The 26,433-nt window shown below is 37.4% G+C and overlaps 1 protein-coding gene, 2 long non-coding RNA genes and 1 pseudogene across 4 annotated transcripts in view; 3 read left to right on the top strand and 1 right to left on the bottom strand.

Moving 5' to 3' along the window:
* LOC143746127 (uncharacterized) overlaps positions 1-26,433 on the top strand; it is a 341,659-nt pseudogene that overhangs the window by 57,110 nt on the left and 258,116 nt on the right. The gene's annotated exons all lie outside the window — the stretch shown is intronic.
* LOC143746085 (uncharacterized) overlaps positions 1-26,433 on the bottom strand; it is a 317,610-nt gene that overhangs the window by 142,278 nt on the left and 148,899 nt on the right. The window lies entirely within an intron of this gene.
* Positions 664-1,475, top strand: LOC143746132 (uncharacterized). The gene is made up of 3 exons (XR_013206445.1): positions 664-728; positions 1,155-1,266; positions 1,390-1,475. It is a non-coding gene; the product is annotated as an uncharacterized LOC143746132 (long non-coding RNA).
* Positions 10,409-11,565, top strand: LOC143746137 (uncharacterized). The gene is made up of 3 exons (XR_013206449.1): positions 10,409-10,463; positions 10,724-10,779; positions 11,317-11,565. It is a non-coding gene; the product is annotated as an uncharacterized LOC143746137 (long non-coding RNA).

Below are 26,433 nucleotides of genomic sequence, written 5' to 3'. Positions count from 1 at the left end.
ATTCCGCATCTCAACGCATGCATAAAGCTTGCCACAAAGAACCGGCAAAAGTAATGATTATGCATGAAACATTTGAATTGTTTATTAATAAACTAGTGTTTTCTGTCAGTGTTGGCTGCAAAGATAAAGTTGACGATGCTGACTCGCCATCTTCGCAGTAGTGAACGCGCCTATAGAGAGAAATGCACACTTCATACGAATTAGCCTACATAAGAAGAGAGTAGCCAATTTCTTTTCGTTTTTAATTGTTTTTTTTAAAAGTAGACATTTCAAGCTTTCTATACTTCTCAGGTCTGTGAGGCAAGTATCGCTGTGTTTCGGTTCATTTATGAGACGTGCTCCAATTCACACGCCTGCGCCTTCGTGTCCTGATTATAGGCTATTGTCTTGCTTCTTATTTATTAATCCAGTCAATTTGTTGATGAAACATTGATTAAAATGAAGATACAATTTATACAAAACAAAATTCACTTTAAAGAAAGGCTTTCTACTAAACAAAACTTAATAAGGGGTCAAAATCATGTCCGGCCCATTCCAAATGTTTTCCGATATTCAAATGTTTTCCGATATTCGATTTTCAAATAATAATTTTGTTTTAAAGACAAACCATACATTTTTGGAAAAAATTTATGAATTTATAGCGTTTTGTTTCATGTATATGGGACCTGGTTAGACACGAAACTCAGGCCTCAACGCGTGCCTGGATCGGAGGAAATGATGGTGGTCATGTATGTCATTTCTTTTTTTCTTTTCTTTTTTATCATGCTTTTTATTAAAACATTTTTCAAAATGCATAAAGATAGATGTGTTTTTATCTTTTTTTTGTGTTTTTCTTTTTTTTTTTGTAGGTTTTGTAGGTTTGTATTTGCATAATAGTTAGTTTAGGGCACTGGCAACCATGAGATGGGCACCGCTCACCATGATGATGTCATACTCGAGTGATTCTATTGTGAAACGGTTGTGAAATAGATGGCTGATAGAGATAATTGAGCAATTTAGCCCTGCCTTGAATATTTTTAACATATTCTTTACTGAAACCCATTCTGTGAAATAATTTCTGTTAATTTCTGTTTAGGGTGCACGAGGAAGCATCTTTTAGATTTAGATAAGCTGTGGACATAAACACAATGTTCTTTTTTCTCTTCTGTTCACAGGAGGGAGTTTGGCTCTGGACTGATGGAACCAAAATGAACTTTCAATTATGGTCGCCTGGAGAGCCCGATAACCTTGATGGAGATGAGCATTGCATTGAGATGAACTTTGACTGTAAGTAACTGCTATTAATGATCATAGTCTATTTAAATAGACTAAATAAACATTATTATTATTATTATTATTATTATTTTTTATAAATGATAAAAACAAATATTTTGCTCTATTTTGCAACAGATTGGAACTGGAATGATGAGGCATGTTCTAAAAAGAAGCCGTTTGTGTGTGTGAAGAGAACCAGCTAAAAAAATCAAAAGAAGAAACAAGCTACTTTAACTCATTTACTTTCCTTTAGAAATGTTCGATGGAGGTAATAAATGTGTTTTAAAGAAGGTGAATTTTGTTTGTTTGATTGTTTTTTGTGAATGATAAGTTAATGACTCAGTGACACCTGTTAAACACGATTTTATAATTTTAAAATCACTCCACAGTCTCTCTCTTTTCTTTATTAGAGAATAAGTAATGTGGCATCCTAAAATGGCTACCAGCAGTAAAAAATAATAATAAAAAAAACCACATGGAGATTGCTAGAATAAATTCCAAAAATTAAAATTAAAATTAAACAAGTCAAATTATAATTTGAAAATGTTAGTCACGCTCACAAAATATATTAAAGCCACTCTTATAAATGTCAAATATTTACTCCACTTTCTCCAAAACCAAGAAGTTTATATGACATTTTTTTCCTATGCTGCAACTTTTCCCAATTCTGTAACCCATGAAAGACGGTGATCATGGCAAATCCACCGACTAACTAGTGGAAGATCGGTAAATGCAGTATATGAAAAACACAAGAGGCATGATGTAATTGGCTGCCAAAAAAACACCTGTTAATGTTTAAGGTTTTATACATTTAAAAATGTATGTATTTATTTATATGTATTGTTTTATTTATTTTAAAGTTTTTATGGGATACCAAATCAAATATACCTATTATTTTTCATAATAATGCCCTCCACCCAGTGCTATTCTATTCAGTTACATTTTAACACACATTGTGTGTTAAAAATCTACACAACATGTCTGAAAATACCATCAACACACTCTGTGTTGTTTTTAACACATCTCTTTTATGTAGACTTTAAGTTCCTGCAATATCTCTTTAAAAACAAATGTGCGGACACAACATTGCTGATCTCGTGATGTACAATCACAATCATAAAAACCTTTTTAAAAATCACCTATCAGATATTACACACTTGCTGAGATTAACAATACTACATGATAATATTATCGTATGATTATATTTTTCATATCTCATGGCTATTCTTGCTGCTTCAAATGTGCAAAATAAACACACAGTTAGTGTAACCAGAGAGAAACTAATATTAAAGAGTCAAGAGCCCCAAGTAAAGGAGCCAATAATCACGATTCTGGTTAATTCAAATGAACATTCAATAAACATCACCATCTAAACATCTGTTTATTCTCAACAAGAACTTCTGTAGATGTATATAGACATCAAGAATCAGCGAATGAATCTCAACAATGGTGACAAACGAAAAGTTTTCCATATCTAAGTTATCTAAGAAGAACTTAGATCCAAAAAAAGACATATTTTCAGATTTTTGTTTATGAATTTTTGCTCCTTTATTAAACATTTAAAATATTCACAAATTAATATGGAAAAAAAATCGATTTTACTGGTTGAAGACCCACTTGAAGACCCTAGAGATGTTCCCTACTCCGCTCAATCCAGAGGGTTGTTATGGGGGGACCGCACTGTGGTTGCAGCCGTTGTGTGTGCTGACGTGCAATACACTGTATTAACACCAGACAGAAGGAGATTCACGTCACCAGATGGAAAGAAGCGTAAATGGATGGAGAAGCATTGGTTCTGTAAAGCTAGGTCTTAGTTGGTGCTTATCTTGGCGAAAGCCGAGTACAAATCAGCATGAAGTTTTAACATCTACTCTCGTGTAATGGAAATCATGAAGATCTGGATACGTCCAGTGACTGCGGTGAATAGTGCTGCTGGCAACAAGGGAAAGACCTTGTGACAGCCTGGAGAGACAGCTGATAGGAGGAAAGAGACCCCAATGGGGCTGGTAAGGGTTAGCTACCCTTGTCGGCAGTATCCAGCTCTGTGTTTACAGGATGCTGGAGACACCCGCCCAAGGCTTCTGAAAAATTAAAGAGGAAAATATCCCTAGAGTCTGCGAGAGCAGGGGCGGAAGATGACTCAATGTTGGACAACAGATGTATGACAGAAATAAAGTCACACTAGTAATAATAAGTGCAATGATGTGTAAAGGCTCGAAGTCAGTAGTTCTTGTGTTTCTCTTTTATTCGTTCTTGTTGTTTCTCTTTCCTTCAATGATTCCTCCTGCTTATTAACATCGGGTGTCACCACTAATAGCCAATCATCACTTAATTAATCACTTAATTATCTCATTAACTTCAACACTGCTTCAGTGTTCATCTTTAACACCCTGTAGTTTGACCTATATGTACACCAGGAGTGTTGATTTAACACTGGGAATTTTGCTGTGCACGCACACACACACACACACACACACACACACACACACACACACACACACACACACAGTTCGATCGCGCCCGCGTCTCTCTCTCTCTCTCTCACACACACACACACACACACACACACACACACACACACACACACACACACACACACACACACAGTTCGATCGCGCCTGCGCCTCTCTCTCTGTCTCACGCACACACAGTTCGATCGCGCCCGCGTCTCTCTCTCTCTCTCTCTCTCTCTCTCTCTCTCTCTCTCTCTCTCTCTCTCTCTCTCTCACACACACACACACACACACACACACACAGTTCGATCGCGCCCGCGCATCTCTCTCTCTCACTCACGCACACACACACACACACACACACACACACACACACACACACACACACACACACACACACAAACACACACACACACACACACACACAGTTCGATCGCGCCCGCACCTCTCTCTCTCACACGCACACACACACACACACAGTTCGATCGTGCCCGCGCCTCTCTCTCCCACACACGCACACACACACACAGTTCGATCGCGCCCGCGCCTCTCTCTTTCTCTCTCACACGCACACTCACACACATACACAAACACACACACATACATATTGGAACGTGAGTGAAGTACAAAGCCTATAATAAAGAATAGTTTAGCATCCAAATACATCGCAAATGTTGAAACAGTTTGATTCTAATGAGAGAGTTACGTGAGCCCAACACCACTTACTTTCACTTTCGCTTTACATTATTTCGGTTACTTCTTGTTTATAGTTTTTTTAAATTCTTGTTCTGTTCTGAATATCATTAAATTTAAAGGATTGCTTGTGTAATATTTTGAGTGTATCATCAAATCAGAATAATTCTCTTGGTTTAGTGATTCCCTAGTTATTTTTTTATTTATTCTTTCATTGTTCTAATCAGGTAAGGCAAGTAATATTGTCTGTGTATTTATATATATATTTATATATATATATATATATATATATATATATATATATATATATATATATATATAATCTGAATTATAAATAACTTATTTCTGTATAAAATAAAAATTCCCGAATAATCCAGACCTACCAGAGCGCACTATTCCTACAACATCATCAGTGCTGAAGCGGAACTACCAGAGCCGATCGGCAGATAGCGAGCAGATGCAGCATATGTGTTATATCGAGGCAGGGTCAGGCCAGGGGAATCCATTTGCAGATTTTTATTAAGAATGGTCAAGACAGGCAGGGTGAACAATGGCAAACAGGGCAGAACAGAAAAGGCAGAGACAAACCAGGTTGACAGGCAAAGGACAAAGACCTCCAGATAAATACGGGGCTTCTGGATTTACACATTTAAGTGCTGCAAAACATATTGACCTAAAAATGTTTCTAAATTTAAATGATCTCATATATGTGGCTATTGTGGTTCACGATCATAGGCCCTGTCCCCAAATGGCACACTTCATATGAATTTTCGGTCTTGTGTACTTATTTCATGTGTCCGTTAAATCCATGAGACCGTAGGCTGTCTCATTTTTCATTTTAGGTTTCAGAAGGTTGCACTTTGTGGTTGATATGTGCCCTCGATGCGCACTTTTGCAGAGCCCACACTGATGCAAGCTCTACAGCACACTTCTTTTCAACAGTCAAAGCGGAGTTACGTTTTTGCACGTCGTGCACAATAACCCTAAAGGCACCAGGGTGGCGGCTTGTTTATATATATATATATATATATATATAGCTGCGAGCAGCGATGAAGGGCCAAAGCTGGCGGCACCGCCAGGCACCGGGGTGGCGGTGCCACCGGCTTGGGCCCGCATTCGCTGCTCGCAACTATATATATATTTTTTTTTTTCTCTTTTATTTTTCTTACGACTATTCGGGCACTTTTGGGGCCCTTAACGTGCCCGAAAACTCTTGAAACTTTGCACGCGGGTCAGAACCCGCGGCCATCAGGGTCGGGCTGAAGATGGTACCCGGGCGTGGCAGGGGGGCTAGACAGCGCTCCCTGGAACGGGGTCCGAAAACTTGGTCCATAAATCAAACACGCTTGCATGTAAGAATATGAAACTCGGAACACATATAGATCTCATCGGTTCATATATACTTCATACTCTTACTTTTTACCCCAGCCCAACAGGAAGTCGGCTATTTAGGGTTGTTTGTAAAACGCATGCTATGGAATTTAAAGTACTTCTCCTAGAGAATTCAAAGAAATGGCACAAAACTCGGTCAGCATGAAGTCAATACATTCAGGATGAAAAATTGCCAGGGCATTTTTGATATCTCGAACGGTTTGGCCGTGGCGAAAAAAACGAATTTATGGCGAGAAACGTGAAACAGGAAGTGTGTTATAACTTCAGCATACATTAACTGATCTTGATGAAACTTCAGCACATCAGCAGTGTGTTCGCTGTAAGAGGCCGATCACATGGATGTGACTATTGTGAGTCAAAGTCATAGCGCCACCAACTGGCAGCAGGAAGTGTGTCACTTTAAAAATGCTTTGAAATCACCCTCTTATTTTTACCCGATTTGCTTCAAACTTCATTTGTATAATGTAAACACACGCCAGATGTAGACCTGTGAAAGGATTATTTAATATCTAAGATAATGTTGCCTTGGCAACGCATCAAACTTTAATATTCTTGTTTGATGCTTTTGAGACTCTTAGCATGCTTGAAATTGCATGAAACTCGATAGACACATACCATTTATAAGCCAGTAGACATGTGCAAAGTTTCAGAAACGGGTGTGGTGAGGGGCTCAGTAGCACCAGCTTTAGTCAAAAATGGGGTATTACACAGCAAAATCCCCAGTGTTAAATTAACACTCCTGGTGTACATATAGGTCCAACTACAGGGTGTTAAAAATGAACACTGAAGCAGTGTTGAAGTTGAACCTGATGTTAATAAGCAGAATCATTGAAGGAAAGAGAAACAACACGAATGGAAAAAAAGAGAAACACAAGAACTACTGACTTCGAGCCTTTACACATTATTGTACTTATTATTACCAGTGTGACTTTATTTCTGTCATACATTTACAAAAGTTATTGAGAATCAACAGAAGTTTAGACGGCAATGTTTTATGGAATTGTTCATTTCAAGCCACCATTATGGTGGTCAGTGTTTGTTTTAGTTGGGCTCTTGAACCTTTTCATTTTTTATTGTTAGTTTTTCTCTGGCTGCTCCAGCATTGTGTTTATAAGGAACATTTGTTATTGCACGAGAAAACCTGTTAACAATATGTTATGATGATGACATTATTATCACATAGTGACCCTGATTCACTGATGTCATTCAGAGTCTAAATCTTTGACTATATGATTTATGTTGCGTTTTAGTATTGGTGATTGTAGCCCCGAGATTCTACAGTTTGAGATCCAACAGCAATATGAACAATTTTGAAAAATCTTTGTGCACTGGAGCTCTTGTGTTTAGACACACAAACATCAAGAATCAGAATATGAATCACAGCAATGGTGACAATAAACAAACTAGTGACACACAGATCAACTCTGAACATCACAAAACAAGCTATTAAAGTCATAACAAAACAATAGCAAAATAAAAACAAACAGGAAAAACAATGAAAATTAGAGGACATTTCAGCTGTATAATTTATTCATACTGCAATGCATGATGGGAGCCATGGATGCATTTTGATTGGTGGCTCCCATCATGCACTGCAATATGAATCTTTCGTGTGATTATCACCATTGTTGAGATTCATATGTAGATTCTTGATATCTGTGTGGGATTTTAAAACCTTCAGATTATTAAAGCACTGCTGGAATTAGCTACTGTAATGAATAGAACCTTTGTATATCAGTTTATAATGCTGGTTGAGTGAATCAGGACACTACAGGATTGTAATTTTATCATTTAAACATAACCATCATGACCTGGGCTGTGTTTCCCAAAAGCATTTTAAGCCTAACTTGATCGTAGAACGATAGCAACAAACGGTCTGTACGGTCAAATTAAGCTTACAATGGTTTCGGGATACACAGCCCATGTCATGGTTTCTCTTGCAGTAACACATGTGCTTTATAAACACAGAGTTGAAGCAGCCAGAGAAAAACTAATGTTAAAATGCAAAGAGTCCAGAGCCCAACTAAAGCAAACACTGATCGCCATAATGGTGACATGAAAAGAAACATTCCATAAAGCATTACCATCTAAACTTCTGTTCAATATAAATAATAATGTGTGTAGATGTATGACAGAAATACACTGGTAATAATAAGTACAATAATGTGTAATGGCTCGAAGTCAGTATTTCTTGTGTTTCTCTTTTTTCTGTTCTTGTTGTTTCTCTTTCCTTCAATGATTCTTCTTATTAACATTAGGTGTCACCACTAATGGCCAATCATCACTTAATTATGTCATTAACTTCAACACTGCTTCAGTGTTCATTTTTAACACCCTGTAGTTGGACCTGTAAATAAATAACCGTCTTTGTGTTACAGGTGATCACACCTTTGATATCATAAAGTTTTCCAGTACGTGGGTGATTGAAGGTGCACTTTTAACCCGAATTAGTTGACTTTACTCTGAATTAGTTGACTTTACTCGCAAATCGCTTTAAACCCGTTGCCCTATACCACTTTAGTTTTTACACAAGCTGAAACTAAACATGTTGAGTTGTATTAACATGGAACCTCAACTTTTTACACAAGCTGAAACTAAACATGTTGAATTATATTAACATGGAACCTTAACTGTTAACATGCAGAATCACAGAAGGAAAGAGAAACGCAATAACTACAACTGACTTCAGCCACAGCTGAGATTAAATCAGCTGAAGAGAAAAGAAGACATTAAATCTCTGAAGATCTCTGCAGAGGAGGATTAAACAACTCCACAAACAGCGTTACCAGCTTCACATATTACTAACCAGATTTACTATTTAATTTCCAAATGAATGAAATCAAGAGCTGTATTTTAAGTCACCATGATGGTGGTTAGTGTTTGCTTTAGTTGGTCTCTTGACCCTTAACTCTTTGATGTTACATTTTCTCTGGCTGCTGTAACTGTGTGTTTATAATGCACTATAGTTGTAGCAAAAAAGCCAAGAGAAAATGAGATCAAGAGATGTTAGTTGTTTATTGATGATGACAATGACATCATCATCCAATAATAGCCTGAATTCCTATCTTATTCAGTGTCTGATGCTTTGATTTTTTTAGTTTTTGTGTTTCTAATATTGTTTTATTCATAATATAATCCATTAGATTTTACAGTATCGATCAGTGTTGTTTATCAAATAGTATACTTTGTTTTAATAAAAATATTTAGTGCACAAATACCTGATGCACACTGACATCAAGTAACAGCATATGAATCTCCACAATGGTGATAATCAAACAAAATATCGTGATAATCAGATCAACTCTGAGCATAAAACAAGCTACAAAAAATCCAGCTGCATAATTTATTAATGCCACAATGCATGCTGGGAGATCTGGTTGAGTTTTGATTGGTGGCACCCAGCATGCGCTGCAGCATGAAGCATTTAATTTATTGTCGACATTGTCGAGTGTCATACGCTGTGTCTTGATGTCTAAGAAATAATGTAAGGAAAAAGTTTAATGCACTATTTTTCTTTTTAAATCCTTCATATTATTTGATTAACACTGTTGAACCTCACGCTATCAAGTCACAATGTTACTATATTTAATTTAAAAATTCCACCGAATTATTTTACACTGATTCAGATCAGGGATTCAGGTCACAATTGATTACAATGATTAGACCCTCATCAATAGATCTCATTTTCTCTTGGCTTTTTTGCTACAACTAATGTGGATTACAAACACACAGTTACAGCAACCAGAGAAAATATAATGTTAAAGAGTTAAGGGTCAAGAGCCCAACTAAAGCAAACACTAACCACCATCATGGTGACTTAAAATTCAACTTGATTTCATTCAAACGGAAAATAAATAAAGTAAATCTGGTTAGTAATATGTGAAGCTGGTAATGCTGTTTGAGATGTTTAATCCTCCTCTGCAGAGATCTTCAGAGATTTAATGTCTTCTTTTATCTTCAGTTGATGTGGCTGAAGTCAGTTGTAGTTATTGCGTTTCTCTTTCCTTCAGTGATTCTGCTTGTTAAAAGTTAGGGTTCCATGTTAATACAACTCAACATGTTTAGTTTCTGCTTGTGTAAAAAGTTAGGGTTCCATGTTAATACAACTCAACATGTTTAGTTTCTGCTTGTGTAAAAAGTTAGGGTTCCATGTTAATACAACTCAACATGTTTAGTTTCAGCTTGTGTAAAAAATAAAGTGGTATAGGGCAACGGGTTTCCACGCGATTTGCGAGAAAAGTCAACTAATTTGGGTTAAAACATAAAAGAATAAGTAATGATCACTGGTAAGTTTAATTAGAAACAAAATCTGGGTTTACAGTGTGGATTTTAATGAAGAAGCAGAATAATGTTAGGATTAGCAATACAAATTGTTTAAAATAATTCAGAAATTGGCACCAGTTACTGTAGGATGAATAGATAGACAGACATAAATGCTTATTTAACAGGTTAAAGAATGACAAATATTGAAACCTTGAAACCTTTCATTTTCTATTTTGTGGTGGGTATGTGAGTTTTATGTGAGTCTTCTATTGTTCAGTCATTTCATAGGTATTGTGAGAGTTATTTGTTGTAAGTACGCCCTCTATTGGACAGAGACAAGAGTGGCGGTCATATACTGAATTTACGCGTTGGTTTCTTCTCAGTCTGCATTCTACTTGACTGAAAGAGGTACGTGTTCACATCAGTGCGATGTAAGCTTGAAATATACCGGTTGTAACTTTAGCTTTAGTGCACATGATAACTTGTATGTGTATTTTATGATGAGTGCACATACATTTAGTTGAGATGTGTCGAGAACTGCTGTTTTGAGAGCTTATGAAATAGCTAGCCTCGTGTTGTGTTTTGCTGAATGCTAGCGCTCGCCATTCTCGAATCTCTCGTCTTGTGATGTAGCCCACATGTTTCAGTTTAACTTTTTCTTATGTTAGGCTGATTCTGAATGGAGAGAGAATCCTGAACTTTTGCTCTCTTTGAAATTGTACAGGTATGTATGCTACTTCCAATACCTGGTTTAAAATATAATGTGTTCATTTAAAAGTGTTCTTGTATTGATTGGTGTTCAATGGCACTGAACAGCCCAGATGTAAAGCATGTACATTTTGCTTCATGCATGTTACTGTAAGTGTTAACTATTTAAATGAAGATGGTTTATTTCATGTTGCATAATGTTAATGTAAAACATTAACTTTATTACGTATAACGTGTTAAAACGTCATTGCCCATAGTTAATTACAGAAATAACACGCAATATGACATATACACATGATATACAAAAGCAAGCCTAATGTGATACGTTCATTTTTCATGGTAATTTTTCTGTATTTTATTTTCTGATTTTTGAATGCGATAAAATACTGAGTCTGCATTCTACTTGACTAAGAGAGACTGATTCTGATTGAAGATCATCAGTGCACCAGAACACAACGCAGTAGTCGGCGAAGTGCAGACCGCGCAAGCTACACTTAGAAGTGTAATTTATTATAAAAACAAACTTAGTAATTGATACTTTTGATTTTGGCAGATCAGCTCCCCCAACTCTGGAATTCATCATCAGTGAAGCTCCTCCCGCTGCAATTACATCATCAGTGAAGCTCCTCCCACAGTAATTCTCCAGTAAATGCTGTATATTCCCATCAGCTACAAGTGAAGACGAGAATGAAAGCATCAGGAAGAGCTGAAATCTGCAAAGACTGAGTTTATTAAAGAGGACAGTGAGAACACGAGTGATCCAGAACCTGCAGAATGAAACACACTGAAGTTCCTGAAGAACAAAGAGGTTGGTGTTTATTCTTCATTCATTCATGATGCTGAAGAACATTCATGTTACAAACATTCAAGCACTTCATCACTTTTAGATAAACAGTTAAACTATGAAATGATACAAAATGTTCTGAGTTTTCTTCAACAAATGGTCAGTAAAGGGAGGTTTGTGGCATTTTTATATTGATTATCAATTTTAGATCAAGCTAAATACTATTTTACAATTATTTTATATCTGGTTCCCAATTTGCAACAACGTTACCAACATTTTAGCAGAGATGGGAGTAAGTCAAGTCTCAAGTCCCTACCATCAAGCAGAGGTGGAAAGTCCAGGGGTCAGAAAGTAAAAGTCCTGCCATATTTTTATTCCACCCATGAACTCACACAGCAAAAACTTCAGTGTTAAATCAACTTTCCTAAGAGTTCATTTGGCTCCAGACTCAAGACTGAGTGTTAGAATGAGTGTTAAAATGAGTGTTAAATTAACACTCAATAGTGTTAAAGTTAATGAGATAATTAAGTGATTGATTGAGTGATGATTGAGCATTATTGAAGACACCTGATGTTAACAAGCAGAATCACTGAAGGAGAAAAACTCAAATTGTAAGCCACCGTTATGGCGATCATCGTTTGCTTTAGTTGGTCTCTTGACCCTTATATTATTAACTTTAGATTTTGTTTGGCTGCTGTATTTGAGTTATAACTGCCAGATGAACAAAGAAAAAAGTGATCTGATGGTGTTCATCATTCATCATCAATTGAACTTTGTGATTTTGATTTATGTTGTTGGTTACAGCATAACTGTGATTCTGCATAAATATCCAGAATTTTAGATATAATATAAAGGATTTCTTAAAAGTTCTAAAAAAAAAAAAAAAAATCTTTCTTTTAGGCACACACCTCAAGATTCAGTCTATGCATCTCAACAATTGTGACGAGCAGAATATTCAATTAGGAAAAGTAAATTACATAGACAATTCAGATCATAATTTATTCATATCGCAATGCATGATGGGAGCCATTAATGAGTTGTGATTGGTGGCAGCCACTGCAACATGCTTTATTATTGTCACCATTGTTGAGATTCACAGGCTGATTATTGATATCTGTGTTTCTAAATAAATTAATTTGAAAGTGTTTTGATCAGGGGCCGTATTCACAAAGAATTTTAAGGCTAAAAGTAGCTCCTAACTGGCGAATTTAGGAGCAACTCCTAAAAATTATGGGCGTGTCACTCCTAACTTTAGGACTCCTAATTTTTTTCACTAAGAGTAATTCACGAAGCATTTTAGCCCTAAAAGTAGCACCTAAGTCTGGTACAGCTTAAAAGAAGTCGAGAGGACTCCTAACTCACTAAGACCTATTCACAAAGGATTGTAGCGCATACCACCGGCTCTCGCAGTCGTCCGGGGTCCGCGACACAAGCGGGAATGCTGCATTGATCTGCAAACAAATCCTCTCCCATGTCTCACGCTTAATTTTACTTGATATCCCAGTGTTGAATTTCCTTTTTAATTTTTTTAAAAAAAAAATTCAGCACCAACACCAAGCAGCAGTAACTGATCCTGCGTCCAGTTAGGCTTTCTTTTCCGTTTTGGCGAGTTCATAATCCACCGTCATTTAACTATTACATTACTTCAATAGGAGCAACATTTCCTTGCTTTAAGTAGTCTATTTAGGCTATGGAAGCTTGTTTTCGCCACAGAATGAAAAATAAAAAAGGTAATTGCGACTTTTTATCTCACAATTGCGACTATTTCTCACAATTCTGACTTCATATCTCGCAATTGTGAGATAAAAAGTCGAAATTATTATTTATTTATTTTATTCAGTGGCGGAAACAAGCTTCCATACTAATAGAATCTCAATTAACCAAGCAAGTGTTAATGCAAGTGTCGTTTTTCATTATTAAGCAAGTGGCGGTTTCATTAGGGTATTAGGCTACCTTAATTTAATTTCATTGAATTCACCACTTTTCTCTCTCACTCTGCCTTTTTAGAATTACACTTCACTGGGGCCTGCACAAACATGTCATTATATATGCATTTCGATGACATTACTATTATTATTTTGTGTAGGACACAGACATATTTAGATGTCGTAATTCCATGATTTGTTGCGTCTGTGTTATGTTCCACATGATGGCCCTGTCATCTAACAACCAATCACCATGATCATTGCAAGGACACTCGTGCATGAGAATTGACGTCATCCATAGCAACGAAGACTCACTCTTAGTTTAGGAGTTGTCATTTTTCCTTACTAAGAGTAGGTCTGAAAGGCGTTGTGAATAACTTTTAAGAGAAAACTCCTAGCTAAAATATTTTAGTGTGATTTAGGAGTACTCCTAGTGGTAAAATAAAATTCTTTGTGAATACGGCCCCAGAACAATATTTATTAAATATTTTGGATTATAAGAAACATACTGATATTCATATGTGCAGTAGAATCACAAAACTGCTGCTAGTAAGTTAAACCAATATATCTCAATAAGATTCATTTTCAGATCACAGCAAGATTATGCCAGAACACAACCAACACTATCAGATCACACCTTTCTTTGTTCATTTGACTGTTATAAAAAAAATATCAGCAGAAAAACAAGTTTAAAGTGAAGTATAAGGTTTAAGAGCCCAACTACAGCAAACACTTATCGCCATAACGGTGGCTTACAATTTGTGATTTTCTCCTTCAGTGATTCTGCTTGTTAACATCAGGTGTCTTCAATAATGGTCAATCATCACTCAATCAATCACTTAATTATCTCATTAACTTTAACACTATTGAGTGTTAATTTAACACTCATTTTAACACTTTAACACTCTTGAGTCTGGAGCCAAATGAACTCTTAGGAAAGTTGATTTAACACTGAAGTTTTTGCTGTGTGAGTTCATGGGTGGAATAAAAATATGGCAGGACTTTTACTTTCTGACCCCTGGACTTTCCACCTCTGCTTGATGGTAGGGACTTGAGACTTGACTTACTCCCATCTCTGCATTTTAGTCATATTCAACATAGTTAAAACAAGTATTATTTTTTAAGAATAATCAGTAAACACCAAGTTACTGATGAACAAGTTACTGTTCATAGTGATAGGCAAGTTTTAGGCAAGGCAAGGCAAGTTTATTTATATAGCACATTTCATACACAATGGTAATTCAAAGTGCTTTACATAGAAGAAATTAAAATAATCAAAAGAAATCAGAATAATTAAAACAGTTTAGAATAAAAGATAAAATACAGAAATAATCAAATGAAATCAGAGCAATTAAAACATAAAATAAAATACAGTGCAAACAGTCGGACGAACAGTTGCACAGTGCTCATTCAGTAAATGCACAGCTAAACAGATGTGTTTTGAGTCTGGATTTGAATGTGACTACTGTAGGAGCACATCTGATCTCTTCTGGAAGCTGGTTCCAGCTGCGGCTGGCATAGTAGCTAAAAGCAGACTCGCCATGCTTAGAGTGAACCCTTGGTATTTCTAGCCCATGTGATCCTAATGATCTGAGTGATCTGTTGGGTTTATATTCACTGAGCATATCTGCAATGTATTGAGGTCCTAGGCCATTGAATGATTTATATACCAGTAATAATACTTTAAAATCAATCCTAAATGTAACTGGCAGCCAGTGTAAAGACCTGAGGACTGGTGTGATGTGTTCATATTTTCTGGTTCTGCTCAGAATCCTAGCAGCAGCGTTCTGTATGAGCTGCAACTGTCTTATGGTCTTTTTGGGAAGGCCAGTGAGAAGTCCATTACAATAATCCACCCTACTGGTGATGAAAGCATGCATAAGCAAGTTTTTCTAAGTCTTGACTAGAAACAAAGCATCTGACTCTTGCAATATTTTTCAGGTGATAGTATGCTGATTTAGTTATTGCTTTGACATGACTACTGAAACTAAGGTCTGACTCTAGAGACACACCCAGATTCCTGACTTGATTTTTAGTTGTTTGACCCCTAGACTGAAGGTATGCGTTCACCTTGAGAACTTCATCTTTGTTTCCAAACGCAATGACTTCAGTTTTGTCTTTGTTTAACTGAAGAAAGTTTTGGCACATCCAATTGTTTACTTCATCAATGCATTGGCAAAGGGAGTCAATGGGGCTGTAATCGTTAGGCGATAGGGATAAGTAGAGCTGTGTGTCGTCTGCATAGCTGTGGTAAGAGATTTGGTTCTTTCTCATTATTTGGCTCATTGGGAGCATGTACAGGTTGAATAGGAGTGGCGCAAGAATTGAGCCTTGCGGGACTCCGCATGTCATGGATGTCCACTCAGACTTATGGTCTCCTATACTCACATAATAACCTCTGCCTCCTAAGTATGACCTGAACCATTTTAAGACTATCCCAGAAAGCCCGACCCAGTTTTCCAGCCTGTCAAGAAGTATTTTGTGATTGACCGAAGTCAAATGCAGCACTGAGGTCGAGTAGTACCAGCACTGATAATTTGCCTTGTGGGGTATACAGTTAAAGACCCAGAACCAGATATGAAGAATGAAAACCCAGAGTCAGAATTATAAAAAATTAAAGAAAATATTTACTGAAGATAGTTTGCAGTTTCATCAGCAGAAGTCAGCTTCAATACTCGCACAGGAGTTCGTAGGCCGCCCCGCTTACAGTTACAAAGATCACAGCAGTTATACGATTTCCAAGGTCTAAGCTATGCCATTGCTTACAGGATGAATGATTCTCATTGGCTATGAAATAGATAAACACAGTAATTTTCCACACATATACAGATAGACTGAAGCATATCTCCATCGATTATGCAGCTGAAGTTAGGCACGTCATGACCTTCCAGGTCGCAGATTTGGGTTGCTGGGCGCCAGCATGTCCAGAACAACAACTCAGTCAATCTCCAATAATGCCAGTGGTTCCTTAACCTGTAACCAAGAAGACTAACACGCACACAGACACACAGCTTTTCCAAGGTTGGATTTGGCCAGGCTCTCACTATAAACAGGAGAGTCCTCTCAAAACATCAAGATAATGTGTTCTTTCTCTCAAAGATAGCTAAACTTTAGTCTAACTGGAAAGAAAGGCTTTAACAAAGAAATGGCCCCTTAAACTATTGGCTTCAAAGATCCCTATATGTTTTAACACATTGAAGACCTTTCTCAAACACAAAACAAGTCCCTATTTCATTTCTGGAAGCTGGGTTAAATAAGCAACCACTGCATTCAGATATCAAATACAGACATTAAAGAATACATGAAAAGAACATTTCAGTAATCACACTGGTAACGTATATAAATAAAGTAAAATCTCCAGAGAAGTCATTCAACTCATTTGATATTTAGAAGGAAAAATATTGATTAATACCTTAATTATAATCAATCATAACATATAGTGTTGTCAAAAATATCGATATTTCGATAAATATCGATACTGAAATATCTGAACGGTACCAATACTAATTTCCCGAAGTATCGATACACCAATACTAGCCGAGCAGTCACTTTCACTTCTCTCCAAAGGCGCGTTGACAAACACCACACGTGACGCACTCGTCTCATTCGCTCTGGTTAAATAGCAAAAGTGAATGGAAAGATGGCGAGTGCGGCGTCCCCGCGACCGGCTTTGGTTGATTGATAAAGAACACCGCGAGCGGGCATGTCGGAGTCGGAGAATGGCGTGGACAGGACACGCGCTACACACCGCGAGCGGGCATGTCGGAGAATAGCGCGGACACGCGCTTCACACTGCGAGCGGGCTGCGGGCTCCCAAAAGATTGTTTGACTATCAATATCCCTCTCATCACTCATTTTGTAAAATTATTTTATAGATGAAAACATTTAAGGAATTGGCTCCAGGGGTACCATTTAGCAAGCATATGCTCAGCATCAGGGGTGTTTGTTTTTTGGACAGACCTGCACCACTGCTAAAAACATCCTAACACAGTAACTCTTCTCATTTTAACTTTTCTGAAACATTAACCAAAATGGCCTAGTATTGTTGTTGATATGAGTCTGTGTTTCGTTTTTTCACTGTAATTCTTAAAGTTAACATAATCTGACTGAGGAATCGTAGACAAGTAAATATTGTAACTGTGGTCAGATGTAAATTAACTTGTGTCTGTTTAACTTTATTCAAAAATTATTATTTAATTCTGCAATTTGCCTTCATTAGCGATTATCATCAATTTGATTAACATATACTAATTAAACTAAACTGAGCTAGACAATGGCATCTCTGAATTCAATAATGAAAGGCCTTTAACTGAAAATTGAATGTTTAACCTTATTATTATACATTACTGACACTCTATCCTCCAATTTGATACAGTTAAGTGCTTCGACACAATCTGTATTATTAAAAGCAATATATAAATAAAGGTAACTTGACTAGATGCTGATCCAGTGAGCATTGTTTCCGCGTGTGATGCACACACGTTTGCGTTTAAATCTGTTCATCAAATTAAGTTAATGTATTAACCAGCATTTATGACCGATGACCAATGCATTTGTTACAGTATATTTTAATCTTTGATAACAGTAGGTAATAAAAACACAACGGATCATGTTAGCTCTGGTCCAATGAAAAAATATTAACAGATAGAACTCAGGACATTTTTGTTCATGTAAAATATACCTCATTGTCATGTTCTAGACTTGTAATATTTAGCTTTAAATAAAAAAAAGACCCCCTTAATATTGTGGCAGTTTTTTTCTCTGTGGTATCGAAAATGGTATCGAATATCGATATTTTTCAAGGTATCGTATCGAAGTTAGAAATTCTAGTATCGTGACAACACTAATAACATATACATTGAAGCAGCAGTGGATTCCAATCCACCCCCTTCAGCCTGTATCAGTATTTAAGCGAATATCATTTATTATCTTTATGAGCGCGGTCTCTGTACTGTGGTGCGGTCGGAAACCAGATTGAAAATGGTCAAAGTATCCATTCGAGCTTAAGAATTTGTTCAGCTGATTGAAGTCAACTTTTTCAATGATCTTGCCTATGAAAGGAAGATTTGAGATCGGTCTATAGTTGTTTAATATGGTCTTATCCAGATTGCTCTTTTTCAGGAGGGGCTTGACAACAGCAGTTTTCAGGGAGGTCGGAAAACTCCCAGAGAGAAGTGAGGCATTTACCACTTCTAGGAGATCTGCTTCTAAGCTGTGTAACACATTTTTGAAAAAAGATGTGGGAAGTGCGTCAAGGGTGCAGGTTGATGTTTTTAGTTGCTGTATGGTTTCTTCCAAAATTTTGCCATCAATTTCTTCGAAATCAGACATAGTGGCTACTTTCTCGTGCTGTTGTCTGATCTGCCTGACCCCAGCGCAACTCAAGGATGAGCTGATCACCTTTCTGATATTATTGATTTTCTCAGAGAAGAAAGAAGCAAACTCACAGCACTTTCTCACTGAGAGCATTTCACTGGGAATCTGGCTTGGGGGGTTTGTCAGTCTCTCTACAGTAGCAAAAAGAGTGCGCGTGTTGTTTATATTGCTGTTTATAATATTCGAGAAGAAAGTCTGTCTAGCTTTGCTTAGTTCCTTATTGAAAGCATGGATGCTGTCTTTGTAGATGTTATAATGGACTACAAGTTTTGTCTTCCGCCACTTGCGCTCTGCTTTTCTGCATTGTCTTTTCATATTTTGCACTGCTGTTGAGTTTCTCCAAGGTGCTTTTTGTCTGCCACTCTTCTTCCTGACTTTCACAGGAGCAATATCATCAATTACACTCTTAACTTTTGAGTTAAAAGAATCAAGGAGAAAATCAACAGAGTCAGCAGATATGCTTGGTGTTAAAGATATAGCCTTCATAAATAGTACACTAGTGTTCTCATTTAAGCATCTCTTCTTGACAGACACAGATCTAGCTTCAATGGCAGGAGAGATCAATATATCAAAGAAAATACAAAAATGATCAGACAGTGCTACATCCTTAATAACAATTGATGAAATGTTTAGACCCTTACTGATAAGTAAATCTAGAGTGTGTCCAGAGCAGCTAAACCTCCGCCTCTTCTGACCGCTCTGCAGACACTCATAAAAAGTTAGGAGGGGCTGTTTCATTTAGGACTGTTGCACTCCAACTCTCTTCTAGCCAAGTTTCATTTAGCAACATAAAATCCAGGTTGTATGTGGTTATTAAGTCGTTGACTAAAAGTGATTTATTTTTAAGTGAGTGGATGTTTAAAAGTGCTAACTTAACAGTCTTACTTTTTGTCCCCACAGCAATCTTGGTATGTCGTGTAATAGGCACCAGATTAGATGGGTTTGCTGTACGGCTTTTGAAGGCCTTAGACTTTCTATCATGTAATCGAACAGCAATAGAAAAAGATACAGGCACACTGGGTTCCCGCTTGTTCTGTAAACATTTGAGAAAGTTATTGTTATCATAGCGGGGACCCGACACATATCACTGAGAGCTGGTATCAGTTGTTTTTGGTTCACCTCGAGCCGCTGGAGGAGGGTGTGGGCCCTGGCGCTGTGGCAGAGGCCGAAGAGCTCTCACAGGGGGAGGGAGAGGGCGAGCTGGGCCCGTAGGCTTTGGTGGTTGTGGGGCCTGGCGTTTTTTGGTTGGTATCTGGGGGCTCGCAGCAAAAGAGTGGGATAGTCTAGTTCCAGCATGCACCAGTTGTTCCATTTTCTCTGAGAAGCACAGAAGTGGAGATGCTGAAGAGAGTGATAATGTTTCCGGTGAGAGTGATTTTTGCTCTGGTGTTATTGGAGGCTGTAATATGCTGTCCTGGTTTCCCTGGCTGTTTACCAGAAAGTCGTCCTTGGGTGCTGTATATTGGAGCAGTGCTGGTATGTCACAGTCTGTCTGTGGTGAGCTCTGTGGGCAGGTCTCAGCAGAGATTGTGTCCGTGAGCAGAGGTTGTAGTGGCTGAGTGGTGTTATCACTGTCCTTGTGTGATGTGTCAACCGCATGTCCATTCAGGTGCTGAAGTGAAATCCTGTGGTCATTCATACTGTATCCAGGTGTGTGTGTGCCATTCAGGTTGAGTGGATTGGCACACATTGCAGAAGGATGACGGAGGGAGAAGTAGATATTGTCCTTTAGCACTCTTGAACCAAGTTTGTTTGGGTGGTGGCCATCCTGTTGAAACAGTTGCCTCTGACTCCAGAAAAGATTGAAGTTGTCAATAAAGTTCACTCCTTTTATATTGCAGGTTTTTTGCAGCCATGTATTAAGCCCAAGCAACCGTGAAAACCTGTTTGTTCCTCTTGCTGGGAGTGGTCCACTGATGAATGTTTGAACTTTCAGTCTCTTAAGTGTTTCAAAAAGTTCATTGAAATCCTTTTTAAGAAGTTCCGACTGCTCTTTATGAATATCATTCTTCCCCACATGAATGATGAGTCGATTTGCAGTCTTATGTTTCATCAGAATGTTCTGAAGTTCCCTGTTTACATCAGATGTTGTTGCTTGTGGAAGGCAGCACGTAGCTGTATCCCTGCTACTAATGTTTCTGATTATGGAGTCGCCCACTATCAGAGTCCTGGGCTCGGCTGCACTGTGAGCTGAGTGCCGCTGTCTGCTCGACCTTGAGCCCCAGTTAGCATCAGTGTTAGTTACTGGCTGATTCTGTCTGTGTGCGATCACATTCATCAAATTTGGGGATTCCTCATTCATTAATACTTCAAATCTGTTCTCAAGATGTGTAGGCGGTGGTAGGAGACCAGTGTTTGCAGTCCTTGTCAGAGCCGTATCTGGGGTAGTATATGTGATATGTGATGCTCGTGACAATCTAATGTCTCGAGTGCCTTTGGGTCTCGCACCCTGTTTGTGCATCGATTAGTAAGTCGATCGGCTTGTTTCTCTACACTCAGTATGGCCTGTCGAGAAGCACTAGATTCATGGGACTCACCGGCTGTATGCTGAGGACATCCATGACGAAGCTCTGTTGTGCTTTCCGTCTGGTTTGGTGGTCCCGCAATTAACTTTGTTTCAAGAATTGCAATCCTTTGTAAAATTCTGTGGCAGTTGGAGCAGCAAGTAGATTCCAGAGGAGGCATTTTCTTATCCTTATGAATGTAGGCAGTTTTGTTTTCTCTTCCCCGGAATGTAAGCTTTCAGTGGGAGGCTGGTCGAATAAAATAATTCTGCTTTTTTTTGTAGTAATCCAAGCGTTTGAGCACTGTGCTGATTTGCTGAAGTTAAAATTAGGTGATAAAAGGAGATAAAATATAGAAATATAAAAGCGATAGAGCAAAGCGCGGAACAGTAAGCGAGAGCGTCCGAACAGTAGCTGAGCAGGAAGTGGGGAGGTAGAGATTCTTCTTACAGTAACTTTGGTAACAGGGTTGATGAATACAGTCAATGCTACAGTTTGTGTAAAAACTGAGACAATGGATTTAGATTATTTTCTTGTCTTCCCATCATGCAGTAGAAAGAGCCCAGATGATAGGGGTGCACGATTCAGAAAACGTCACGATTCGATTCGATAGGATTTTTAGGCTCAAGATTCGATTCAAAATCGAATTTCGATTAAAAAACGATTCTCAATTCAAAAAATGATTTGCAGTATGTAAATGTAGTTTACTTATTCCTATGTGATTGATTGCAGTAGACTTAATTTGTTGTGTTTCTTTTCTTTTAAAGGGTTAGTTCACCCAAAAATGAAAATTAAGTCATTAATTACTCACCCCCATGCTGTACCAACCCCGTAAGACCTTCGTTCATCTTCGGAACACAAATGAAGATATTTTTGATTAAATCTGAGAGGTGGATCACTGCTACATAGGCTGCCTAATGGAATGAAACTTGACGGCCCAGAAAGTCATTGAAGAAAATGTTTAAATATTCCATGTGCCTACAGTGGCTCAACTATAAGTTTATCAAGCGACGAGAATACTTTTTGTGCGGGGAAAAAAACATAAATAACGACTTTATTCGACTATTCCTTTTCTTCCTTGTGGGTCTGAGACGAGAGTTCAATTGTGTCTCAGACCCACAAGGAAGAAAAGGGTAATTAATGACTTAATTTTCATTTTTGGGTGAACTAACCCTTTAAATTGTATGTAGTTTAATATTACTTTATATGTCTTCATACAAAAATAAAAACTTTTGCAACTAAAAATTGCAAAGTGCCAAGCTTTGGCCAGCTTTCAAATACATCTAATTCAAGTTTAAAATAAAACTTAAATAAAAAGCTTTTACATTTAGCATTAAAGTAACAAACAATTATGCTAAATGTGGTTTAAGGAGCACTTCAGCTACCAGGTTGACTGTTGTAATGGGAACGCAATCCTTTTTCTCAGGATCGATGTCCCACATCAGTTTTTGAAACATTGACGCACGGATGTACCTAATACAAATAATAAAACATATCCAGTTAGCAGAGCATTCATTTCGTTCGCTATTATGAGAGATCTAGTGCTTAAATCTGTTGTTTTTGAACTCAAGCTGAGGGCTCGTTGCCGCTGCTATCAGTGCCATGGATACAGTTGTTCTCTGTGGCGCGCGCAGTCTTCACTCGGACGCTGTTGTGATTTTAATTGTTCTGAAAATAACTTTGCAGAGATCTTTGATGCCAGAAATAATTAGACTTTATTTTCGAACGCCATTCCGTTCCATAGAACGGCGCTCTAATGCTCTGGCCCTCCGGCCTTCTAGCGCTCCCGAGTATTTTTGGGTTCAGAGTTTTATACATACACCTTCTTCCAAAGAAGGTAATACACTATAGATTATTTTAGGTAGAGGTCTTGTACCATGTGACTTCTCAGAATAGAATTTTCTGCAACAAACAACATTCCATTCAAGGTCGTTTTACAGGCTTCCAAAGTCACATCTGAAGTCACAGACAGAGGAAATAATTCACACAAAGGAAATAATTGTGTCCAAATATATGTCTAAATTACTTGTTTTCTAAATAATAAAATCTTCAACAACGTGCGCTTCAATCTATCAATGTTGCGGAGACTCAATACAAAATAAAATGCACACAAACGTGTCCCTGCTTGATATAGACTGTAACCACTGATGAACATATTCGGTAGGGATGTCACGATCCGATCCACAGCATCGGAATTGTGCCAATACTGGCCCAGAACGCTAGATCGGAGATCGGAGAGGAGAAAAAATATGATCCGATATAGGGCTGGGCGATATATCGCACGATATTGTTATGCGCATCTCGTCAGTAAAGCCGGTTCCTTGATTAGTAGTAAATCACCTTCAACTGCTTTCAGATGGAGCTGCATTTACTACAAAGAGCCTAGTTCACTGACAAGCTGAGCCATATCGCATTAATATCGCGGACGTATCGCCAGCGATAATTAATGCGATATGGCTCAGCTTGTCAGTTAACTACGGCTCTTTGTACACAGCAAAAACTCCAGTGTTAAATTAACAAACCTGGCAGTATATATGAGTCCACACTCAAGAGTAGGGCTGCACGATTAATCGCACGATATTGTTATGCGCATCTAATCAGTAAAGCCGGTTCCTTGATTAGTAGTAAATCGCCTTCACCTGCTTTCAGATGGACGATATGATGCAGATATGAGTGTTAAATTAACACTCAAGAGTGTTAAAGTTAATGAGATAATTAAGTGTTTAATTTAGTGATCATTGAGCATTATTGAAGACACCTGATGATAACAAGCAGAATCACTGAAGGAGAAAATCTCTCAAATGCTGTGATCTGAAAATTGAAACTCATTCAGATGATCTGGTTTAACTTGATAGCAACAGTTTAGTGTTTCTACAGCATATGATAATTGTATTTTTCTTATAATCCAAAACATTTAATAATAATTGCCCTGATTAAATCACTTTCAAATGCATTTATTTAGAAACACAGATATCAATAATCAGCCTGTGAATCTCAACCGTGGTGACAATAATAATCCTTGTTGCCACCAATCACAACTCATTAATGGCTCCCATCATGCATTGCGGAATGAATAAATTATGATCTGAATTGTCTATGTAATTTACATTTCCTAATTGAATATTCTGCTCATCACCATTGTTGAGATGCATATACTGAATATTAAAAGATGTGTGTGCCTAAAAAAAAAATTCTTTTTTTTTTTTACAACTTTTAAGAACTCCTTTATATTATATCTCAAATACTGAATATTTATGCAGAAACTCAGTTAAGCTGTAACCAACGACATAAATCAAAATCGTAAAGTTCAAATAATGATTGTCTTAAGATAACCAACAACATCTGGCAGTTATAACTCAGATACATCAGCCAAACAAAATCAAAATTTAATTATATAAGGGTCAAGACCCCAACTAAAGCAACCACTCATCTCCATAATTGTGACCTGAAATTCCGGTTTTCTCCTTCAGTGATTCTGCTTCAGGTGTCTTCAATAATGCTCAATCATCACTCAATTTATCACTTAAATATCTCATTAACTTTAACACTCTTGAGTGTGGACTCATATACACTCCCAGGTGTGTTAATTTAACACTGAGTTTTTGCTGAATACAAAGAGCCGTAGTTAACTGACAAGCTGAGCCATATCGCATTAAATATCGTTGGCGATATGTCCTCAATTTTAACGCGATTTGGCTCAGCTTGTCAGTTAACTACGGCTCTTTGTAGTAAATGCCGCTCCATCTGAAAGCAGGTGAAGGCGATTTACTACTAATCAAGGAACCGGCTTTACTGACGAGATGCGCATAACAATATCGTGCGATTAATCGTGCAGCCCTACTCAAGAGTGTTAAAGTTAATGAGATAATTAAGTGATTCATTTAGTGATGATTGAGCATTATTGAAGACACCTGAAGAATCACTGAAGGAGAAAATCTCAAATTGTAAGCCACCGTTATGGCGATCATTGTTTACTTTAGTTGGGCTCTTGACCCTTATATTATTAACTTTAGATTTTGTTTGGCTGCTTTATCTGAGTTATAACTGCCAGATGAACAAAGAAAATTATGACAATATATAATATATTGGTTATAATATGACAATCATCATTTGAACTTTGTTTTTGATTTATGTTGTTTGTTACAGCATAACTGTGATTCTGCATTAATATCCAGAATTTTAGCTATAATATAAAGGATTTCTTAAAAGTTGTTTTCTAAAAAAAAAAATCTTTCTTTTAGGCACTCCCAGACTTCAAGATTCAGTCTATGCATCTTAACAATGGTGACGAGCAGAATATTCAATTAGGAAAAGTAAATTACATAGAAAATTCAGATCATAATTTATTCATATCGCAATGCATGATGGGAGCCATTAATGAGTTGTGATTGGTGGCAGCCACTGCAACATGCTTTATTATTGTCACCATTGTTGAGATTCACAGGCTGATTATTGATATCTGTGTTTCTAAATAAATTCATTTTAAAGTGTTTTGATTAGAACAATGTTTATTAAATATTTTGAATGATAACAAACGTACCTATACTCATATATGCTCTGAAATGACAAAGTTGTTGCCAATAAGTTAAACCAAACTGACTCAATAAGATTCATTTTCAGATCACAGCATGATTATGCCAGAACACAACCAACACTATAAGATCACACTTTTCATTGTTCATTTGACTGTTATAATTAAATAACAGCAGACAAACAAATTTAAAGTGAATGTTTAAAGGTTAAGAGACCAATTAAAGCAAACACTTATCGCCATAACGGTGGCTTACAATTTGTGCTTTTCTCCTTCAATGATTCTGCTTGTTACCATCAGGTGTCTTCAATAATGCTAAAACATCACTAAATTAACACTTAATTATCTCATTAACTTTGACACTCTTGAGTGTTAATTTAACACTGGAGTTTGTGCTGTGTAGTAAATGCCGCTCGATCTGAAAGCAGGTGAAGGTGATTTACTACTAATCAAGGAACTGGCTTTACTGACGAGATGCGCATAACAATATCGTGCGATATATCGCCCAGCCCTAATCCGATACCTATTGAACAATGCTTGAATATAGCAT

The sequence above is a fragment of the Siphateles boraxobius genome, unplaced genomic scaffold (genome assembly GCF_051911475.1).
Source record: "Siphateles boraxobius isolate OS27281-9 unplaced genomic scaffold, OSU_SipBor_1 21, whole genome shotgun sequence".
NCBI lineage: Eukaryota > Metazoa > Chordata > Actinopteri > Cypriniformes > Leuciscidae > Siphateles > Siphateles boraxobius.
The sequence above is the reverse complement of the archived record's forward strand: the minus strand, read 5'-3'. Positions and strand labels throughout refer to the sequence as shown.